The sequence below is a fragment of the Ctenopharyngodon idella genome, chromosome 1, assembly GCF_019924925.1.
Source record: "Ctenopharyngodon idella isolate HZGC_01 chromosome 1, HZGC01, whole genome shotgun sequence".
Classification (NCBI taxonomy): Eukaryota; Metazoa; Chordata; class Actinopteri; order Cypriniformes; family Xenocyprididae; genus Ctenopharyngodon; species Ctenopharyngodon idella.
In genome coordinates this window covers 42,960,863-42,975,714 of record NC_067220.1, presented here as the reverse complement: position 1 = coordinate 42,975,714, position 14,852 = coordinate 42,960,863, and the positions used below count along the sequence as shown (strand labels likewise).

Sequence of the window (14,852 nt, the reverse complement as noted above, 5' to 3'; positions counted from 1 at the left end):
ATGCTTTGTAATCGGTTGCAGAGTTTGAGCCGCATGACACGACACGACACGACCCACCACAACTCGTAAAAAGCAGAACACTGTATGAAAATATGAGACTGACAGGCGTATTTTAGTGCTGTGTAAAAATTCACTGTAATAGTCCAAATACACCGCCATCTCATCGTTTTGAGGTAGGAGAGCCCCGGGATGTTTTCTTTTCAGATGCTTCTGCATAGAAGTTGTGCTGCAGTGGTATGCCATTTTAGTTTTACAGAGCATGCAGAGCACCATTTTATTCGGTCTCTGTAAAAACATTTCTCAATATTTTTGTAATAATGGCTGATTTTCTGCATGGCCAAGAGCAGACATCATTAGGGAACATAAACAGTGCGACAAATCAAAGCAAATTTTACGAATTTACGTCAACGCGTTGTTCCAACCCTACTCAAAAGTTATGCTAAACTGAAGTGAATTCAAGTGAAATACTGCATTTATGCATTATTTCACTTTGAGACATTCGATTTTTCATCCAACAGAATTTAGGATCACATTCGCCACAGTGATTAATATACATGGATACAGTGGAAAAGGTGCGATAATTACATGTTCCCATAAATGGGCAGAAAAAAACATCAAGTATTTCTGCAAAGATCCATGCAAATATGGAATTGGTGTCCTGGTCTCATCTGATCATTCACCTGAAGGGAGATACACACTGGAGGATTTTGGAAATGGCTCCTTCACTGTGAACATCACTGACCTACAGGAGTCAGACACTAGGATTTACTGGTGTGGAGTGCAGAGATTTTTTAAAGACACATACCTGAAAGTCAATCTCACAGTATCAAAAGGTAAGAATGACAGCATTTCTACAATGTATTTCAATCTTTTTCTGGATGTTATTTATTTTTATTTTCCCACACACAGATCCAAATGAAAGCATCACCACATCTGCACAACCGCAGAAAGAAGAAACACAAACACCCATGGATTTACACACAACTACACCAGCAGCACATTCAGAAGCTCCGTCTACCACAGCAAGCACTGATGCCCTCAAACTCTCGCCCTCAATAACAGGTGACGACTTTATCAACCTTAAAGGGTTAGTTCACCCAAAAATGAAAATTCTGTCATTAATTACTCACCCTCATGTTGTTCCACACCCGTAAGACCTTCGTTCATCTTCAGAACACAAATTAAGATATTTTTGATAAAATCCGATGGCTCAGTGAGGCCTGCATTGCCAGCAAGATATTTAACACTTTCAGATGCCCAGAAAGCTACTAAAGGCATATTTAAACAAATCAGTTCATGTGACTACAGTGGTTCAATCATAATGTTATGAAGCGACGATAATACTTTTTTGTGCGCCAAAAAAACAAAATATCGACTTTATTGAACAATATCTAGTCATGGGTGATTTCAAAACACTGCTTCATGAAGCTTCGAAGCTTTACGAATCTTAAGAATCAGTGGTTTGGAGCGTGTATCAAACTGCTGAAGTCACGTGACTTCAGTAAACGAGGCTTTGTTGCATCATAAGTGTTCAAAATTTTAATGGGGCGTGACTTTGGCAGTTTGATACACGCTCTGAACCACTGATTCGAAAACAAAAGATTCGTAAAGCTTCGAAGCTTTATGAAGCAGTGTTTTGAAATCGCCCATCACTAGATATTGTTGAATAAAGGCGTTATTTTGTTTTTGGCGCACAAAAAGTATTCTCGTCGCTTTATAATATTAAGGTTGAACCACAAACTGTTTTAAATATGTCTTTAGTAGCTTTCTGAGCATTGACAGTGTTAATTATCTTGCTGTCAATAGAGGCCTCACTGAGCCATCAGATTTTATCAAAAATATCTTAATTTGTGTTACAAAGATGAACGAAGGTCTTACTGGTGTGGAACGACATGAGGGTGAGTAATTAATGACAGAATTTTCTTTTTTGGGTGAACTAACCCTTTAACTTAATCCATGTACGTTTAGCAGCTTTTGCCAAGGCCGAAAATGTACCTGAATGGTATCTGGCACACTTTATGCCATCATAGCCAGGTGGGGTAAACACCATGGTAATGGTTTAACCTGTCAACTGGCACAGACTACATAATTTGATGCTTGAGAGTAGTTTCAGAGCAAATAGATAGTAACAAGTATAGTAATACCTGTCAATGCAGACTTTAGCAGATCTGCATATACACCAATTTTCTCTCTTACTTCCTCAGTGTCTGTACACACTTCTCAATATGCTGGTGCTGGTCTGGTCATAGCAGCGATCCTTTTTGTAGTTGGAGTGGTCACCGTTTATCAGTACAGAAAGAGAGTCAAGACATCAGAAAGTATGTACACATACACACACAGACACACTCTCAATTATCAAAATAACTCAACACCTGGTATGAATAAAAATAAGCCAATACTTTTCACAATTTTCTTAGGTTGTGCATCAGCAACACCTGTCAACAGAAACAATAAATGTGGAGATGAAGAGGTGAGTGATGCCAGCAAATCTGTGTGTCAGTTACTGAGCACAAACAGGAACTAAATGCCTTTACATCTAAGCTTGTTGAATGTCAAATCTTCACATCTTTTTACAAAGGCCTGTCAGCCATATTAATGGTGTGCTTTCATTTTCTTCAGGGTGCACAGAACAGCACAGAAATGAAATCTAAAAACAAGACCAAAGTGACAAAAAGCCAATCAGATTCAGTCTATCAGAATTTAAACTTGGGCCAACTGAATGAAGTGTACGGAAATCTCCGATTGCAGCATCAATTAATAAGGTTCAAAGTACCAGACTCTAGTGCTGCCTCTCAATTCACATACTACCCGTCCTAAATAGTATTCGAAAATAGAATTAGTGTGTCCCAAATCATAGTATGTTGAAATGAGTATTCCAAAGATACCCGGATGGTCTACTTTTTCTGGTTAGAATCCGAAATGCCAACTGTGCACACTCTTAACAGCTAATATTGCCCACAACCCATTTCGCTGTGGACAAGGAATCGATTAGAACTACATGCACAAATAAAAAGTGTTCAAAAAAACCACAAACATGACAGATGTGCGAGACTGACGGTTAAGCAGAGCGATTAAGATAAAGGGGTTTGAGTGATTAATAATCAGTATCTAACCTGACAAAAAAATATTTATTAAATGTTATCCACATTATAATCCTCAGCAACAGCATTGTGAACTTTTATAAGAATGCGTTTATAGTCATTAACCTTTAAATCATTATGCAAACATGAGGAGAGTTCTCCCTATGAAAGACTCATGACTGGCAGATTAATGTGCGACTACATTTCTCTTTGAAATGGTAGGAAATTAAATTTAATTGTATGTGGAGGATTTTAACTGTGACAAGATGATTGAAAGGGTAGTTTAAATGGTGACAGGATGCACGTAACAAAGCTTGTATACTCTTCTGCTACACACTCCAAAGCATGTACTTTTTCTTCACAAAAACAGTACATACCTTTAGGCCGTAGTACAAGTAGGCGAATTGGGACGCAGCATAGGCCAACCATCCCAGGTGAGAAGTTCAAGACAAGTACATTTAATTCAATAAGCCTGTGGCTTTAGATGTCAATATACTATTCATTTTACTGGCATAATCATAGTCAATTGCCTATAGTTCACTGCAAATCATTTTGCAGTTGCGTTAAAACAGTTCACATAGAAAGGGTTTCACATTCTGTCTGCACTGTAATTGTAAAATGTAGACATGCACCATGTGTCTTGCCCTTGATTACTGCTGTTTTTTATGTGTCTTGCACCATGCTGGTTTTTAAGAAGCTGTGTCAAGTTAAAAAGAGAAAATTTGCAAGAAAAAAGGGTCTCATGTTACTGAACTCCATTGATATATTGCTTCTGAATTTAATTGTTCATCATTTGTATCTGGCTTTGGAAAAAACTGTACGAATAAACTTAAATGTAAAAAAAAAAAAAAAAAAACGGAAACGGAAAGTGGATAATTCATATTCTTTTTATAGTAGTTTATGAAGCTAAGCTAACTAAAGCTCACTATCTTCTATCATAGTTTCTGGCACAAAAACTACCAGGGTTTGGAATGAATAATCTCAGTGTTTTTCTACAAGCAACAAGCTACTTTTTCCAACAAATAGTGATTTAGCATGACAAAACACCACATCAGTGCTCATGTCATGTTGTATTGAGCACACAGCTTTGCAGTCGAGCTGACTGGCAGTAGTCTTGGAAAGTTTGAGTGTGAATGGGTTTAAGGGAATTAAGTGCATTTTTAGGTTTTTGTATTATAGCAGAATATTTAAAACTAAGAGGAAGAACTGAAGCACAATCAAAATAATCTTCTTCCACAAGATGCATGTAGTTTTTTTTTTTTTTTTTTAACTACTAGAGGCACAAAAAAAATCATAGTCCCAGCTAACAGAACTTTGTTATAAGAACGTTCTCTAAATATTCAGTGTTGGTTCTGGGAACGTAAAAAAACGTCCAGTTTTCTTGATGTTAGAGGAACGTTTTTATAAGGTATGATGTTCCTTAAACGTTCTTTCAACTTAATTTTGATCTAAAATTCAACATTCTAGGAACCTTGATTTGTAACATTCCAAGAACATAAAAATGTTCAGTTTCCTTAATGTTAGTAGAATGTTATTTAAAGGTTAGTGTGATATTCCTGAAACATTCTTTCAATCATTCAAACACCTGCTGTGAACAAGCACTGAAATAAAGAGAAATAAGAACACAAACTACAACTTTCTTCAGACACAGCCCTAGATGAACGGAAGATAAAAGACATTAAATCTCTGAAGATCTGATTAAACAACTCCACAAACAGCATTACCAGCTTCACTTATTACTAACCAGACTGACTTTTAAAACAGACCTTTTAAAACATGTTCCTCTAACGTCAAGAAAACTGGACATTTTTATGTTCCCAGAACCAACACTGAATATTTAGAGAATGTTCTTATAACAAAATTCTGTTAGCGGGGGAGTAGCTTTAAATGTTGTTAATTTGACTCAAATTCTAATTGTAGTTGTTTAGTGTAAATGTAATTTTAATGCTGTCACCCTAACTGCTTTTAGTATTCCCACTACTTTCTAACAACTGAAATGACTAGTGACTAGTGTACAGGCAGCATGTGACTCTCTCTGAAAGGGGTTATTTCACACCGGCCTAGAATCAGATTGCACGCCTCAAACCTTACATTATCAACAATGACAGGCAGAACAAACCTGACCCTGGTCCTGCATAAAAGGGAAATATCCATTCAAACCAAAAGTTAATCAAGAGGAAGTGGTCAAGTTCTGAATATGAGTGTGTAGGTGTCTTGAAACCAGAGTGCATGTGAGAAATAGTGCACAGGATACAGGGATACAGGTTTGCCACTGTGCTTGAAGGTATAACAGAGCTCCTATAGTCAACAGTCAATATTAAAGCTTATAAAGCTAAAACTGGACTGAATCATCCATAATAGGATCCCTACTCAAAATGAAGTTCTTCAGTGTTCTTTGGCTCTGGATGTTTCTGTCAGGTGAGTTCTCAATAGATGTGTGATAGTAACTCTACTGTCTATGGGAATAATTCAGCTTGCTGAGACTGATGAAAGCAAATAAGATTAAAGGATTAGTTTACTTCAGAATTAAATTTCCCTGTTATTTACTCACCTCATTTGTCATCCAAGATGATTATGTCCTTTCTTTCTTCAGTCAAAAACAAATTAAAGGTTTTTGAGGAAAACATTCCAGGATTTTTCTCCATATAGTGGACTTCACTGGGGTTCAACGGGTTGAAGGTCCAAAGTGCAGTTTCAGTGCAGCTTCAAAGCATTACGTAATCACGTTGGAAAGGTCACGTGTGACGTAGGCAGAAGTACCAATCCAGTGTCTACAATGCAATTGGGCAAAGACTAAGTAAAATGGCCTTTACAAAAAAAAGGTAAAACAATGATGTCGGACGATTTGGAAGTTGGAGGAGAAAATGAGATGGAGTTTTTCGCCCTACCGCGGTACTTCCGCCTATGTCACAAGTGACCTTTCCAACGTAATTACGTAATGTGTGGCGGATCGCAGAGCAGTGCAAGACGAGCATTTGTAGTTAAAAAGTATTTCATTTTTATTTTTTTTAGAAAATGGCCGATTGTTACATTAGATAAGACCCTTATTCCTCGTCTGGGATTGTGTAGAGTGCTTTGAAGCTGCACTGAAACTGACATTTGGACCTTCAACCCGTTGAAGTCCACTATAAGGAGAAAAAACCTGGAATGTTTTCCTCAAAAACCTTAATTTCTTTTGTGACTGAAGAAAGAAAGACATGAACATCTTGGGTGACATGGGGGTGAGTAAATTATCAGAAATTTTAATTCTGAAGTGAACTAATCTTTTAAGGGTTCTCCAATTGATCGGGCAGCAATTGTTATCAGCCGATAATAGCTTTATATAGTTTGATATAGAGCTGATCAGATGACGGACAGAAAGCTCTCAGATTTCATCAGAAAGATCTTCATTTGTGTTTCAAAAATGAACAAAAGTCTTACATGTTTGGAACGACATGTGGGTCTTAATGACAGAAATTTCTTTTTTTTTTTTTAATCTCCAAATCAGCTAGATCAGTGATTGTCGTAAAATGCAGTCTACTGTTGCTAAACTGCAGGACTTGCTCGATAATAAATAGAGATATTAAAACTGCATTAAGCCACAAAAGAGATACTGTTCTCCAAGCGGCTTTCTGTGCGCGCTCCGAGACGGAGAGGAACATGGACAAGCAAAGTATATATGACATTTTATTATTGAAACAGGTTGTTGTTATCGATGTTATTATTAACCTCATACATATGCAAATAATAATTTTAACAAGATAAAAATGACTTTAACCCTAATGGATATAGATTATAAGTGTGACTATAAGAATCATAATGTGAAAACAACTAAAAACCAAAATATTTCAACTAAATGGGTGAAAAACTGATTAAAGGGTTAAACTAGCTGATTAAAGGAGGTCAAACTGTTAACACACAAGGAAAGGTCATAAATATAAGTGCTTGTTTAGTCAGATCTCTCTGACCAAATAATTTCTCCACTGATTATATCTGTATGCCTTTGTGCTATATTATACATTTATAGTAAATGCAGTAGTTGTGAAGAAATCACACTTCCTATTATAATGTTAATAGACAATAAATATGTAAGTTACTTTTGCAATTGAATAACTGAAACCAAAGAGACTTCAAGAGGAACTGATAGTACAAACCCGATTTTCCTTAAACAGAATTTAAGACTACTGGTGGAATTTCTGGATATATAGGAAGACACATCATAATTAAATGTTCCCACCACTGGGCTTCAACCAAAATAAAGTATTTCTGCAGAGATCCATGTGGAGACACAGATATATTAGTTAAATCTGACTGGTCACCTGAAGGGAGATACAGACTGGAGGATTCTGGGACAGGAACCTTCAACGTGACCATCACTGATCTACAGGAGTCAGACTCTGGGATTTACTGGTGTGGAGTGGAGAGATTTGGAAAAGACACATATCAGAAAGTCAACCTGATAGTACTGAAAGGTAAGAAGACAAGCGACATTATGCATTTCATTACACTGCCAGACTATTAGTGGCTGCGACATGCTCAAATCTTATATTCCTAATGCTAATTTTGCCTGTGTGAGACAGCATGAAGGGTTGCTGTACTGTTTGTTTCATGTTAAACTAAGAAGGGTTATACAGCTATTTAGGCAACACGGCTGTTCTTTATGATCCCAGAAATGCAGATGTCTCTTTGAAATTTCTCTAAAACTTACAAACAGACAACACAAAGAACTTGGAAGAAGTGACTCATCTTAGGATGATGGAAACACAAACAAATCCATGGACAAGTGCTGAAATACAACCGACTACACCAATACACTCAGTTTCCTTATCTTCAACCACTAAGAAAGGCTCACTGACATCAACAGGTAGACAAACATCTTATTGCAATGCTTGCATTTCTGTCTTAAGTGTTAAATGTTTAATCTTTAAATGTTTTGTAAAAGCACATGGTCCAGCTGTCAAAAAAGCAGGTGAGTTGCAACCCCTTTATAGATACATTGACATTTTACGTGTATTAAGTTATGCAAACTGTTTCTATGATCTTTTTTCTCTATATATGAAGTAAATAAAAATGTTAAGACCCAAAAATCCTTTTCATAATATACAGGTGCTGAAAACAGATGCATAGAGATCGTCAGTGTGTGCACTATGTGAATTTATGTAGATGAAAAATGAAAAATGCACCTCTCTGTCCATATATTCCCAGTGCCTGTGTATTTTATTCTCTATGCTGCTGCTGGACTGGTTGTCATGTTGATCATATTTGCAGTTGGACTGGTCACTTGTCAGTGGAGAAAGAGAGTCAAGAAATCAAGTGTGTGAACATTCAAATACGACATGCAAAAAAGCTCTAAATATATTTTTGTGTACTAAATTAATTTCACTGAAAACATCCGCATTTTTTGCTTTATTTCAGGACGTGCTACGGTTAGATCTATCCACAATGAGCGTCACAGCGAGGAGGTAAGTAAGGTGCATCATAAGATCAGAGCCACCACAAACACACAACTTCTGCTTACTTTATGAACCATTTCAACAGCTGATTAGCAATAGAATTACACTTTGTGTTTGTGATTCAGGCCATCGGTGTTTATGAGAACGCTCCTGATGACAGACCCTACGCCACCATAAAGAAATCCAGTATCAAGGACATGAGCCAATCGGATCCAATATATCAGAACCTACACTTCAATACTAGCCAGGGAGATGATATCTATGGCAATCTTCAAATCTATTAAAAATATGCAATCTTTTAGCCTCAATCTCAAGTTCAAACACTCAACATGTAATTTCTGAACACAGTCTATGGGCAAAAAAAAAAAAAAACAGTGGCAAAAAAACATATCTGCAGTACATACGTTTCAAAAACATGTTACTTTAATGTATAATTGTGCCATTATTTGTGCAGATATACATTTCTTCTGCAAAGGAACTTGATCTTTCTCCTAAATAGCCATGAGTTATGATACTTAAACGCTACAACAACTACTACTTTACTATTAATAAGCAGCAGCCTAAATTAAGAGTTTATTGAGGAAAAGGTCGTAGTTAATAGTGAATGTGTGTTTCCCATACCAAAGTGAAAAGTGTTATGTAGACTGGTGGACTTCTCACCAACAAATATGGGACACACTACTTGTGCACTTGTACCATGTGTAAATTTTGCATGTGAGAGAGAACAATTAAGGGTTGCAATATGACTAGGTTGTTTCTTATTAAATGGCCAAATGTGTAGTTATTTAGCCAATATAACTTACTGTTCTTTTACTGAATGACTTGACTAGCCTGTGGTTAGTATAAAAAAAAAAAAAAACTGTCTATATATTAGGTCTGATCATTGTACATGTAAAGCACAGCATCCTTAAAAATAAAATGAAATATTCTAGCCAATGAATACATTTGTTTGCTTGTTTTCACTAAGAGTAATTTAGCCATTTTGTATTGAAGCAACGGTTCTGAACATGTAAAACTAAAAAAGGGAAAAAAATAAATTAAAAAAAACTATCCGTCAATCAGACAAACTTGTTCAGAAAGTTCTGTACCACCGTTTTGAACACTGACAGCAGAGAAGATGATGTTTCTTTAAAATTTCTTCAATGAGATCTATTGAGTTTTCTCCAAAACAACCAAATTAGTTGTCTGAGAAGTGCCTGCGGACCTGTATTTTTATTTCTTACATTTGCCATATCGTGATAATAAAACAGATTGTCAGAGAACAGTTACTGTGTTGTGTGTTCATCATCTACTCACCCTCTCTATCATTCAAACTCTGTATATTTTTTTCCATGGAGCACTAAAGGAGGTACAGCATTCAGCAGAATGTCCAAGCTGCACATTCCTGTCAGGTATCCAGATCTAAAGGGAGCGTTGCACATTGTCACTTACAATGAGTTTCACACACATCTTATTTATCTAAAAAAGTCAGACAACTTGCTTTTGCAACACCAACGCCCAAAATTATGTCCTCAAAAAAGGAGCTCGTAGGTTATAGCTTAAGTCAAGGTTAAATATTCATAGTTAACTGCAGCTAGAACTTGGCTCTCTTTATCAGGCTTCAAATCAGGTCTCTGTCGATGTTCTCAATGAAAATGAATGATGCTTTGTCACCGAGCCGGCGTTCGGACATAAACACGATATTGAATAAAGTCGTTATTTTTGTTTTGTTTTTGCACACAAAAAGTATTCTCGACGCTTCAAAACATTAAGGTTGAACCGTTGTAGTCACGTTGACTATTTTAACAATGTCTTTACTACTTTTCTGGACCTTGAATGTGTTTATTTCGTTGCTTTCTATGGGAGATAAAAAATAAATAAATAAATAAAAAACCTATTGGATTTCATCAAAAAATATATTAATTTGTGTTCTGAAGATGAACGAAGGTCTTGCGTGTGTGGAACGACATGAGGGTGAGTACTTGATGACAGAAATTTCATTTTTGGGTGAACTAACCCTTTAACTCCAATAACTGAATCATAGGTTTTCATAAAAGAGCCTTCATATTTTTTTTATATTCTGCTACAAAATGATCTCGCTTGAAACCATTTTTCCATCCGGTAATTTTAATGACTATGTATTTTAAATTAAATTACAAAAAGGTTGCCTGTTGCCTCTACCCGACAGATGATCAACTTACCTCAACATTAACAATCGACATAACATTCAAACTATACTGGACCTTCTGCGGTCAAACTCGAGAGGCGTCAGTTGAACATGATATTAAACCATTTCTGAAACTATAATGTGTTTCAAGAAGTTCAAACCCGGTTATTTTAAACGGAAAACTCAAACTGCAAATCACGATGATAATGAGTTGTAGAGGAGGGAAGCTGTGCGGCGCGCGCTCTTTTAATCAGCAGCTCTCACGCGCTCGGACTGTTTCAGCTCCTCCTAGTGGTTGAGTTTAACAGTACAGCAGTTTACTACCTGCTTTTATAATATCAGAAGAGGAGATGGGTTATGAGTACATGATGACTACTTTTTTATTAAATAAATTTAAATAATAATAATTAAAAATAAAAAAAAAACATTTGCACTCCAAGTCACTCCAACGTTCTTCGGAGAGGAGACTGGGTTTAGCTGTTAAACTTTTAGTATTTCTCATAACAGGTTTATTTTTGACATTTTTTTTATTTTTATTTTTTTAGTAATTTACTAAAAGACTCACTCACACAAACAGTATCTGATATTACCTGACCAGTCTGAAACTTTTTATTAGCACACAGGAAATATGGCAATACAAATTTATACTTTGCAAAATTACATTTACGATGGGACTGGGATAAGAAGCAAAACAGCAATGCACACTCAAAATGTAATCATGATTAAATGAAACACAAATACTAAAGCCAGGGGGGAAAAAATCTCATTATAGTCTGGTTAATGTTTTTAGATGCAATCCCAGAATTGAAAATATTAAGTCTGGATCATGATGCTGCTGTAAATCACAGACAAATCCTTCTCTTCTCTTGCAGTAGATCTGCAAAAATGATAAATACATAATTAACTGAGAATAAGATAAACTCAGAGCATTTTTTTAAGGTGCTGATTTTAATTATAAAATTATATACTTAAGATGCTATTTTCTATAAAAACAACTTTGTGAGTAAAACTAACTTATGCTAAGGCAAAATAATTCAGTTTTTCCTCACTTGTCTTCAGTAGCAGTATTTTGAATTGTAATGCTGGCATAATGAAGCTCATCCTCTTCAGGTTTCTTTGTGTCTTCATCTCTGCAATCTTGAATAGAAGCATCTTTACCATCTCCAGATTCAGAGCTCTTTCCTGTAGATGCCTGCAACAGAATCATGAATACATTTGAACTTGCAGCAAGCTGTAAACATTTGTCTCTCCATATTAATGATAATGTGTACGATAAGTGAGTGATAAGTGTTAACATGTAACTCTACAGAACTTCATGCATTTTTGTGAATTAATTAATACCTTGATATTTTATAAATTTTGATTGGCTATTTAAAAAAAAAAAACAATATTCAGAGTATATCAATTTAAAGTTTTATTGCTTTTGCCTGTGTTGTACCACAAAGTTAACACCACCTTGAAAGGGATAGTACAACCAAAAATGAAAATTATTCCATGATTTACTCACCCTCAAGCCATCCCAGGTTTATATGACTATCTTCTTTCAGACGAACACAATCGGAGATTATGAAAATATCCTTGCTCCTCCAAGCTTTATAATGGTTGTGAATTGAAGCCAACAATAATGCATCCATCCATAAAAAAGTAACCTATACGACTCCAGGGGGTTAATAAAGGCCTTTTGTGAGATATTTAAAACTTTATAAATTCAAATAACTAGCTTCCGGCGGACAACCGTATGCTGAATGCGCAACTCGAATTGCACCAAATGAGTAACCCCTGACGCGATGTATGACGCAGAATGTAGGAGTATTGTAAGCTTAGACGCCTCTCGTGGTACAAACAAATAGGGCTGTGCAACAAATTTAAGCTCCTTTTTTGTTGTATCGAAATCCTCTGAAAAAATGATCATTTTAGACTTATAATCTGTGACTGGTGATTTGTTTTGCTCTATCCTCTGCGCCTCCGTGTTCGTCATAACATTGTGCATCAGGTCAAAGGATACCGCCACAAATCGACTTGCACATTCTGCGTTCGGTCGTCCGCCAGAAGTTAGTTATTTGAATTTATAAAGTTGTAAATATTGATATTTTTCTTACAAAAATGCATCGCTTTGCTTCAGAACATCTTTATTAACCACCTGGAGTCGTATGGATTACTTTTTTTATGGATGAATGTATTATTTTAGGATTCAAAACGCAGGCCCCTATTCACAACCATTATAAACCTTGGAGGACTAAGGATATTTTTAAATATATCTCTGATTGTGTTCATCTGAAAGAAGATAGTCATATACACCTAGGATGGCTTGAGGGTGAGTAAATCATGGGAAAATTTTCATTTTTGGGTGAACTATCCCCTTAAAGAACAAAGAAATGTCAATGCAGTGACATGATCTATAAAGTCTGTGATACATGATCGATGAAATATGAAGTGATTTAACTTTGACGAATCTCACCTTTTTTTGCTCAGAGTCTTTAGAGTCGTTATTTCTTCTCTTATTCCTGTTGTTAAATATATAAGGATAAATGCATATATGAAAGTTGTTAAAACTAAAAGACTTAAAAAACGGTCTCCGCTGCAAAAAAATGGCTTGCCAAAAAATATGTCACATTAAAATGGTTCTTTTTTATTTTCAAGCTCAGCACTACAGATTTCTGAAAAATAATTATTTTGGGTATGGATTTATGATTTAGTCAAAATTGTTCGAATATGTTTAAAATGCACATACTTACAGTAAAAATACTGCTCACTAACCTTATGCACAAAATGATGAGAAACAAGAGCCCAAATCCAGCTACAATTGCAATAGTGGCACAAACAGCAACGGCATACTTGTTATTCCCAACACCTAAGAGGAAAGACAATGTCAAGATCATTTATTTTCATTAAAGTCTTTGAACATGTAATGATAAATTAGTGAGTGGATAAACTTCACCATTAAACATGATGAGCATGAGTGTCTTAATATTGAATACCTTTAACAGTGAGTGAAACAGACGCTGATCTCTGAGATCCATATTTATTCTGAGCCTCACAGTAGAAGCGTCCACTGAAACTGGAGTTAAAGCTGGAGATGCTGAAACTCTGTCCAGATCCAACAGCTGAGGTTTCATTCTCCTTAAACCAGCTGAAGTTCAGAGCAGGAGGGTTTGAATCACTGCTGCAGTTCAGAGTCACTGAATCTCCTGACACTATTTCACCAGACGGACTGATGGACACTGATGTATTTTGGGGGGAATCTAGAGGTAAAACAACATGGTCTTATTATTCATATGTCATTTTGTGGAGACCAACTGCTAGATATAATGTCTGTATGTATTTGTGATAAGTACTCCATCCATGATATTTGTAATCAGTTGTTTAATATCAGTTTTCATAAAAAATAATGAATAAAGACTCACACATGACGCTGAGGCTGACAGCAGGAGAGGGCAGATGTTCTTGTCCTCTGACGGCACAGCTGTAACTGCCAGAATCACTGCGGACTGACTGAAGCTGCAGGATGTCGCTGTGGAAGTTTAAAGCCTGTCCATTTTTGTACCAGATGAATCTGTCTGTCAGATTGCAGGTAGTTCTACATGTCAGATTGACCGTTTCTTTCTCCAGCACCTGCTGTGGAGCCTGAACCTGAAGGGCTGGAGGACACAAATCCTTCTAACCATGTCCTAAAACTACTAACAGTTTGTTAAATAAATAATTAAAATGAAGGACAGAAGTGGATTACCTGAAACTTTAAGTTGAATTCCTGGTTGACCATACCATTTTTGTCCTTCAGTTGCAGTTATTAATCTGAAAAAATACTCTTTCTCATCGTTTTCAGTGACGTTGTGCAGTCTGAGAACAGAAGTTTTGTTTAGTCTGTCTTCAATGTATTCAACCCTGTCTTTATACTCCTGATATCCTTTTAAACTTTTGAACCCTTCAATTGGTCTCTTGATCCAAAAGGTATCTGTCAGTGGATACTTCTGAGGGTATGTGTATGTGCATGACATGTTTACTGTGATCCTTTGAGAGCACATATTGAATTAGTTTCATAAATCACATTCCAGTCTTCTCCAAAAGCTCCTGAAACACAAAACACAGAAGATCAGTAAACTCCTGCAACACACACACATACACACAAACAAAAAGGAAAATGGCAAAAAGTTAAATAAAAACTAAATAAAATCAGTCAGTTTTTGTGAAGTGAGT

At 36.0% G+C, this 14,852-nt stretch overlaps 1 long non-coding RNA gene across 1 annotated transcript; it reads right to left on the bottom strand.

The window, feature by feature from the left end:
- Positions 1-11,041: 11,041 nt before the first annotated feature.
- On the bottom strand, positions 11,042-13,774 carry LOC127513326 (uncharacterized). The gene is made up of 5 exons (XR_007930383.1): positions 13,637-13,774; positions 13,416-13,509; positions 13,117-13,162; positions 11,708-11,850; positions 11,042-11,535 (listed from the first exon to the last, which is right to left on the bottom strand). It is a non-coding gene; the product is annotated as an uncharacterized LOC127513326 (long non-coding RNA).
- Between the last annotated feature and the right edge of the window lie 1,078 nt (positions 13,775-14,852).